Source organism: Triticum dicoccoides, chromosome 2A (assembly GCF_002162155.2).
Source record: "Triticum dicoccoides isolate Atlit2015 ecotype Zavitan chromosome 2A, WEW_v2.0, whole genome shotgun sequence".
NCBI classification, from domain to species: Eukaryota; Viridiplantae; Streptophyta; class Magnoliopsida; order Poales; family Poaceae; genus Triticum; species Triticum dicoccoides.
In genome coordinates, this window is record NC_041382.1 from 397838415 (window position 1) to 397847324 (window position 8910).

At 51.7% G+C, this 8910-nt stretch overlaps 2 long non-coding RNA genes across 2 annotated transcripts; one reads left to right on the forward strand and one right to left on the reverse strand.

Annotated features, from left to right (window-relative positions):
- Nucleotides 1-689: 689 nt before the first annotated feature.
- On the reverse strand, nucleotides 690-1874 carry LOC119354681. Its single transcript, XR_005171164.1, has 2 exons — nucleotides 1438-1874; nucleotides 690-1211 (listed from the first exon to the last, which is right to left on the reverse strand). It is a non-coding gene; the product is annotated as an uncharacterized LOC119354681 (long non-coding RNA).
- A 446-nt stretch (nucleotides 1875-2320) lies between these two features.
- LOC119354680 lies at nucleotides 2321-8761 on the forward strand. The gene is made up of 4 exons (XR_005171163.1): nucleotides 2321-2897; nucleotides 3395-3509; nucleotides 4172-4337; nucleotides 7811-8761. It is a non-coding gene; the product is annotated as an uncharacterized LOC119354680 (long non-coding RNA).
- The last annotated feature ends 149 nt before the right edge of the window (nucleotides 8762-8910 follow it).

Below are 8910 nucleotides of genomic sequence, written 5' to 3' on the forward strand. Positions count from 1 at the left end.
AATTGAATTTTGTATAAACATCGAATTGCTCCTCTTTTTAATTTGGACTTCTTGGTTTTGTTTCTTTTAGTAACAGAAAAAATCCTAGTTTTTTAATAAACATCAAGCCACTCCATTTTTTAATTTAAACTTCTAGTTTTTAAACCTTTTAAGTACCTTTTCACCATTTTAGGTACATTTTTTCATTGACAGGTTTGATTTTTTCCAACCTCCTGAATTTGGTTTATTTATATGCATCAACGTTCCTAGAGGAGAATACTTGAACTATTTTTAAATTATCATTATGTTACATGTGGGCTCCGCATTTTTACTCCTCGAGGACGACCATATAAGCATCAGGAATTGGAGAACATGTACTTTTCAGTACATCTTTAATTCAGAAATGCACCATTTTACTCTATGCGAACTTCAGCTTTTTTATACGTGAACTTTTTTGTGGATTTCATTTTATTTCTGCATGCAAATTTCGTACACGGACTTTTTATCGTGTTACATCTTTGAAACCTTGTCATTTCTTATTTTTGAACTTCTTTCTCTTTCTATTATGTACACAAAAAGAAAATCTCAAAATCTGAAAAAATGTCAAAAGTAATAACGCAGCGAATTATCTTTCAGATGTCAACCAATTCACTAATAGCTACTCACGGAAGTTCAAAAAAGGACTGATAGCTATTCACGGACATGCTTCATGCACCAACAGAAAAATGCATTTTTTATTAAAATCAATAAAAGCCTAAATGTCTATATATATCTCTGCCACATAGCCCAACTAGGAGGTACTTTTCATCCTCAGCCCCCAGGGCATGAGCATACAAACAGAGGAACGCATCAGTTCTTGATTTTCCACGCATAAGAAATGTGAAAACCAATCAACCAAAAAACAACCTCTCCACCTCCACGGGTTGGTTTAGGATTGTGTTGAATGCTGCTTGCCGCACGGCCGCAATGGAACCAACTGATGTTGTAGGTTGTAGCAATTTTTGTTCGTCAACAAACTTCAGAATATCTTTTGCCGGATGTAGCCAACAACACTCGTTTCAGACTTCAGTTTTCACCATCGCCGACGGCTGCGCTGGAGCTGCTATTGTAATTGAGCTGGCATTAGAAAATTACTCGACCTGCATGGATGCTCTGCAGCCACGCGATGGTGAACAACATAAGCTTCAGCAACAACTGAACTTCATCCGGGGGCGAAGCAAAACTTTTTGAACCTAACGATGTAGAAAAATAAGTAGCATCAGCCCTTTTTTTATCTCTTTTGTCGTCCGCTGCAGTAGAGGCAGCAAGCAGGGATAAGGTGTAATGGAGTGGAGTATGGGGCAGCAATCGATTTTTCTTTTTGCTTTTTTGAGGCTGTGAGCAGTTCTTGCATTTTACGCGCACGCGAGGTAGTAGAATGGAAGCAAAACACACTAGAGGGCCATGCCGGCTGCGTACTGGGAGGCATGGGGCTGCGGCTGCAGCGGGTGAACTTCCCCACGCGCTCGAATTGATCCGCGAGAAGCCAACACCAGTGCAGTGGCGAAGAGCGCGCCGGAGCAGAGCGCAGAGAGCAGGCGCGCTGGAGGAGGGCGTGCCGGAGGAAGGGCAGGCCGCGCCGTAGGGGAGAGAAGGTCACGCCGGAGCAGAGCGCAGAGAGCAGGCGCACTGGAGGAGGGCGTGCCGGAGGGAGGGCAGGCCGCGCTGTAGGGGAGAGAAGGTCACGCGGAGCATAAGGAAGGTCGCGACGGAGGGCAGGTGGTCGGGGCGAAGGGCAGCGATGGAGAAGGTGGATGGGACAGACGGGGGCGGAGGTGGCCGAGGAGGGAGGCGGAGGTGGCTGTGGTGGTCTGGGCGGAGGGCGGTGGCGGTGGTCCGGGCGGACGACGACGCCGGAGATGGTCCGGGTGAAGGGCGGTGACGGTGGTAATCCGGGCGGACGGCGGCGAGGGAGATGGTCCGGGCGGAGGGCGGCAGCGGTGGTGGTCTAGGCGGACGACCGCCACAGAGATTGTCCGGGCGGAGGCCGACGATGGCGTTGGTCCGGGCGGACGACGGCTATGGCGGTGGTCCGGCTGGAGGCTTCCGGTAGGAACGCCCGGTGGCGACCCGATCCAAGCGGCGGGGCTGTTGGAGCCGTGGAGGTTAGGGATAAGGTTGGGACGTGGGGTGGGTGTATGCTAAAAAGTGCATCGACGTTTCGGGCACACACCTTCGCTGGCCGTCGGATCTTCTCGTGCGCGAGATCACGACACGTAGGTGAATTCCTGTCGGAACCCACGACTCGAACCCTCTGCACCCCTGTACTGCCCGCCGGGCCCACTATCTCCCACCCCTTTCCCTTTCTCCGTCATGGCCCCGCTCCCCGCCGCCGCCTCGGCCCGCACCCATCGCCACCACCTCCACCTGCGCACCTCCGCGGCCAATACCTCTTCTCGCTGTCGCGACCAGACGCCACCACCACCTCCCACTGCCGCGGCCACACGCCACCACTACCGGATGGGTCAACGCCCCTATTAGGCCACCTTCCCGCCCCCAAGCACCGCCACGAAGTAGCCCCCGCCCCTAGCCGTCGGTATGCTTAAGGGCCGCCACTGTTTCCTGCTTCCCCAGCGAGGGACAGAGCTCATCGCTCCCGGAGGCTGTCCTCCTCCCCGGTGGTGAACCCGGCGTGAGACGGGCCTCATTGTGATGCGGATCTGGATTTGGGGTCGTCTGCGCCGTCCCCGATGTACTCGGTGGCCACCATGCACCGTGGCCACAAGCCGCCGTGCGCCTGCACTCAGTTGGCTCCGTGGCTCCTCTTCCTGCCTAAGCTCGTCCGCCCCGCGACTCCCCTTTGTGCAGACTTTTTTCGACCCAATCGTTGGTCCGGCGAGTCCCAACTGGCAGCCTAACGCCGACGAGCCCATCTACTGGTGAGTCCTGTGGTCGCTTATGGTGTTGTTGTTCCGCATCGTGGTTGTAGAGAGCCCATGTCAGGTCGAGAAAATTGTTGATGGCAGGTGGAACAAGAAATGCTTGTGTACAGAGAAAAAAATTGATTGGCCTATGTGCGTGGAGGTGAGCATTTGTTTAGCCATGGCAGCGACAACACGGTCCAAAGTGGTGGGTAGAATGTGCGCCTCATTTCCTTTTGGGTTACTAGCAACCGTTCTTCCCTAAGCTTTTGAGAAAACTCAGATAATCCTCTTCCTCATTTGTGACGGTTCCCAAATGAACGACGAGATGTTCTAGAAATTTCAGAATAGGCATAACATCTTTCAGAGTAGCTAAAGATCGAGCACTCACCTTGTGTATTCACCACTGACTAGCTACAATCCGCCTATGATATGTTAACTGGGTGCTTAATTAGAGACAGTAATCCATGGATTGGCATGGTTAATGACGCGTGCTTGGTTGGTTATTTTTGCAGTTGTGGTGCTGAAGCTGTAAGTGAAAAATAATGTCGCTGAAGATGGTGGCTGTAACAATAGCAGGAGGATGCTGCATGCCATGCACGTTCAGAGGAAACAACAGTTCAGAAATTGGTAATGACCCAGCCTCATCAAGCTAGCTAGCTAGTGTTGTTAATTAGTTAGTTAAGGATGGAACTAAATACTAGCAAATGCATATCCGATCTAGATTGATGAGCCTGACAGTGAAGCAATTAATCAACGACATTTGATCAATGAGTTACAGCTAATGCATGATGGAGCAGCAGATCAAGCAATTAAGTTGTGAAATTAAGTTAAGTGTATATACACTAGCTATCCTATATGTGTGTCTTGATTTGATAAATAAGATGTCCACACGTACGTTTTCAGTGGTCGCTGATGCCACACACAAGATGCAATTAGTAACATGATATTGCTTTGACGTGTGCACTGACAGCTCCATCTGTTTGATCAATTCACCAGTTCTCCATCCTCAATTGGAACTGTTTCCAATTCCCCTGTCGGCATTTCTGTTTTCCATTAGTGCAACACTAAGCAAGCAAAAGTAAGAAGCTGCGGACTGTCCTTTAGACCGATAAAATCAGCAGCCAAAAAACAAGTTTTCTTCTAGTCAATTTAATTATAACCTTTTTGCGCATTGAGTTCCAACCAAAAAAATGCTTTCTTCTAGTCAATGATTTCTACACTAACTTGCCTAATAATGTCAGAAAATTGCTTACAATATCTCTTTTTGGCATATGATTGGCGGCAAGTAGACAACGGAGGGTAGGAGAGAGGTATCGGAGTATTGACGACCAGCAAGCAAAGCAAGAGGAAAACCAAGGGGGCAGCACCATCCGTGCGCCACGACCACCTAGCGGGGTGGAGCTAGATCTAGGAAAGCATTGTCACGAGTGATCGAGGAACTGGGCTGTATCACCGGTAAGTATCTCGAAAACGATCCCCTAAGCATGCGCTTTTCTACTCACATCTACGACTCTATGTGATAGAGACGGAATAGGGAGGTTGAAGAGGGGTGGGGTGGGGTGTCCCATGCATGTTTTGGGGCGAATCGATGATTTTGAGCGCCGGGGTAGTTTGTGATTTGGTGATGTGGGGGCTAGAATCATCTATGATATTAGACGAAAGTGTTCACTCCTGAAGGACTTGGCGTTGGTCGCAGCGGGCCCGTGGGTTGGACGACGTTGTGGAAAGATTGTCACCAGCATCGGCCCGCCGAGCCGGCGGCTATTGCTGGTTGCGTGGGGGAGGAGAGTGCACCATGGTCGCGGCGCCTCTGATCCTCCCTCCTCTGTCGTGTGCCGGCTCCAGAGAGCGCCGGCACGAGGGTCCCGCCAGTTGCGGTTCATCTTTGTTGGCGAAGCTAATGAGGCTTCGAATGGTAACCCCTCACTCGTCGAGCTTCTCCGTGGTAGGAGGAAAGTTGAGGAGCAGCTGGACGCGTGCCAACACCTCTGTTGGCATGGGGGGTGGCGACAGCCGCGTAGACCATGATGCGCTTCGACTTCTAACCATGTTAGAAGGAGCTCTGTCACAGTCTCGTGGTTGCGCGTCACCTCCACCAGCGTTTGGGCGCGCACGCCAGCCCGATGCATCCTGGGAGTGACGCAAAGGGCTCTTCCCACGGCGGTGCCCGGAGGCGCCGGCATCGTTGTGCCGCTCATCGCGTGCAGCCTGGGAAGGCCGTGGCGCGACCACCGGTGGTGGCGTCATAGAGGTTGTCGCGCTGCCCATGGGAAGCACGGCTCTGCCCTCTGTCCAGCGGCACATGGCCCGTCGCCTTGGACTCGGACAACGCCGCTATCCTGGCTACGATCGCCAGAATGCCATGGATGCTCGCGGGTGGCGCCTCCGGTGCCGTCCGTGGCTGCCCCATCACCCGCCCGTGCTGGTGCGGACGGGCCAGCTCTGGACGACCTGACGGCTGCCACCCCCTTCTTCGTGGGTGCCATGGTGATGATGAAGTCGATACTCTAACATCCAAATCGGATTTTTCACAGCTTGCGCCCACTACCTGGCGCGCCAAAGATGTCGGGGTGAAACGACACCTATGGGATCACAATGAATCCCTACTACGGTTGGCGGGGCGCGTGGCTGCAAACAGAGCGGGATCGGAAGATCAACGCGGGGAGTTTATCCAGGTTCAGGGCGCAAGTGATGCGTAATACCCTACTCCTGCTGGTTTGTGTTTATCTAGTGTTCTTGAACTAGCTACAGGTTGTGCTGAGTCCAAAAAAGCCGAATCCCCTCTCGGTACGCCGCAGGCCTCCTTTTATAGAAAAAAGGGTTTGCCACAGTGGCACACAGGAGGTGTAAAGTGTACAGTAGTTGAGTCTATCCTGGGCACCGTGGGACAAAACGCATTAAATGCGCTGCCGACGTGCCCTCCTCGCTTTATTGGGGACGGCAAGGAAGCTCGTCCCACCTGTCGCCACTTCGCCTTGCCTTGACACGCATCCGAGCTGACGAGGTGCGTGGTGCCATGCTGGCTGGCTGCTGCCGAGCTGGTGCGGTGGCAGAGTCTTCATGAAGATCTGCATGCCACCACGCAGGTGCTTGCTAAGTTGGCTTGAGGCTGCGTGCCGCCACGCAGGTTCCTGCCTAGGTGGCGGACTGGCTGCTGCTTTGGGATGGCGGTGTAGCCTTGGAGTGGGCCTGGCTGTGGCCCCGTCGATGTCCTCGGCAAGAATCTTGCCGGGGTGCATCGTCCGTCCCCGGCAAGGGTCTTGCCGGAGGGCTTCGTCTTCTTATTCCCACTTAGTCTTGTATGCTTCTAGTCTTCACAAAGATCTGCATGCCATCATGGAGGGGCCTCCCGAGCCTTGGTTCTAATGTTGTCGATCGTATCAGAACTCTCAAGCTCAAGGGCGGCGACCTCGCTGGTGTTTGGGGCAAGTTACCCCGGCAAGCTTCTTGCCGGGGCTGTGAAGGCGCCTCGGCAAGGGCCTTGCCGAGGCAGTTCACCTCGCCCTGCTGCTCTTCGTGCTTCGGGTAATCTCGCGTCTTTCCTTCCTCTGTCGCGCCAAGCGTCGTCATAGGCGTGGCTGCGACTGCCCGTGCACAAGTAAAGGGGTACCAAAAGGGCCCCTACTTTTGTACACCAACATCCCGGGACTCTGAAATTGGAGAGGCTTCTTACCGAGGCGCCGTCAAGGGGGAAGAGCAGAAAAAACAGGACAAAGAAACCGTCCACTCAAGGAGACACCCCTGTTAATGCGCAGATCAAGGAAAGGAAGAACGGGACAAAGAACATGTCTTTCCAGGGAGATACCTTAGCCGCAGTATTGCATGAGAGTTATTCCTCTCAACCAAGCTCCCTCGTGCAAAAGGGGAGGAGGAATAGGGTGAAGGACTCATCCATCCAAGGAAATACTTCGGAGACGACCTCAGAGAGTCAACAAAGCTCTTCGGGTGATGTCAAACGGAGGAGCCGGGGCGGAGGGGGCGAGTCAAGCTCTTTAGAGCACTAGAGCCAACCAAAGACCGGGGAAGTTGACGGTCTAGATCCTCCCCGGCATTATAAGCATTTAAGGAAGGCGCACGCTGTCCCCGCTCGCAAAACATCGGTACAGGTGGAGATGATTAGCTCAGACTCGTCCGAGGATATCGTGAGGTAATTTTTCCTCTACCCTTGGTGTTATCCTCTTTCTGTTCATTTTTAGAGTGGTGTTCACCTTTATTCTGTGCTGCCCACAATGACCAACCCATCAAGGGTAACCCTGACACCCAAGTCCCTTAGGCTGGAGTTGAAGCTCCGCCTGTCCCTGACCATGGAGCGGTCTTGCTACCAAGGTGGGATCGGACGGTGGAAGGAGTTCTGAAGATTCCCTTCGTTGCCTCGACACATAGGGCTATACTCGAGAGAGCCTAACCCAGTTCTGGTATGCCAAGGCTGGGATGCTGAATATTCTCTCTGACGTTTACAAAGGATTTTTAGGTATGCGATTAGCTTTAACAATAACAACAACAACAACAACAACAACAACGACGACGACAACGACAACAACAACAACAACAACAACAACAACAACAACCCATGGTGCTGGCACATGGATAGCAACCTTCCACACACCCCTGCCCATAGCTAGTTCGTTGGTGATACTCCAATCCTTCATATATCTCTTAACAGACTCCTCCCGTGTCAAATTTGGTCTACCCCGACCTCTCTTGACATTCTTCGCACGCCTTAGCCGCCCGCTATGCACTGGAGCTTCTGGAGGCCTGCGCTAAATATGCCCAAACCATCGCAGACGATGTTGGACAAGCTTCTCTTCAATTGGTGCTACCCCAATCTATCTCGTATATCATCATTCCGGACTCGGTCCTTCCTTGTGTGGCCACAAATCCATCTTCTTGACACCTCTCTGAGCTGATGATTTATTTGTTTTTATCAGGGGGGTTTTCCGGATCTGCAACTTAGCTTGGGAGATGCCTGCCAGTACTATCTCAATCCCGAAGAATCCTCCGATGAGAAGGCATTTTGGGTGAATTCCAGGAGGTGCCATGTTCTTTGTTTCTTGGTCATCGGCTGGGGCAACTGGCCGAGATTCAGTGGGCATCCAAGTCGGCATTGGAGGGTGTAGGCACCGCACTTTGGCCACACTTGCCTATACCGACTATTGAGTCCAATTTATGTGATTATTTTGTTAGTGTTTTTGTGCCTACTTGGTAGTCTTTGTGGAATTTCATCGCGTTCGCGCAGTTCTTTTTGTCGTTTTTCCTCAGGTAATGCCTTTTGGATCAAATAATACTTTATGGAAGAAATCCCTTGAAGTGCAGTCAAATTTAATGTGATAATCATCTACCATAAAAGGAGGGAGCAAGAGGAGCAAAGGAGGAGGCGCCATGTTGCCCCTACAATGCAAAAGACGATGTTCCATGCGACCGGGACCGCTCGTATGAATAGTCCTACGGAGTGCCAACGTCGTTGCCTCGTCCGTTATTTTTCACCCTGTGGAATTGGGTCAGAGATCATACACAAAGTGGGATCAAAAACTCGGTCCGGAAGGAGGAACCCTAGCCTCCGGAGCAATCCGGAGGAAGGAACCGAGAAGGAGGAGGCCGACGCCTCTTCCACCATCACTGGGACGGCTTCAACATCATCACCACTGCCATCATCATGATCCACATCCTTTTCATTTTAACTCATCAAGAGCCCCAGTGGATCGTCTCGTGTGTTACATATGTAATCCCTCCATGATTCCTACTTCCATGTGTATGATGATGGTTGCCCCCATGTGTGAGTAGTCCCTTTAGTTCTCGAGGATATGGATGAACCCTAGTTTGTAATAGACTTTTTGGTATTAGGATTTAATATTCTCTTATCATGTTTATGTTAATAATCTTCTTGATGCTGGATAAAGTTGATCATCCAATGTATGCTAGTTTTGGACGGAAGGTCATTACTGCTGGCAGACCGGCTGGTTGTGGCGGTGAGTGGCATGACAGGCCCCATCACCCTTCGTCCCGGACCGCCGCAAGGGGTAAAATAAAG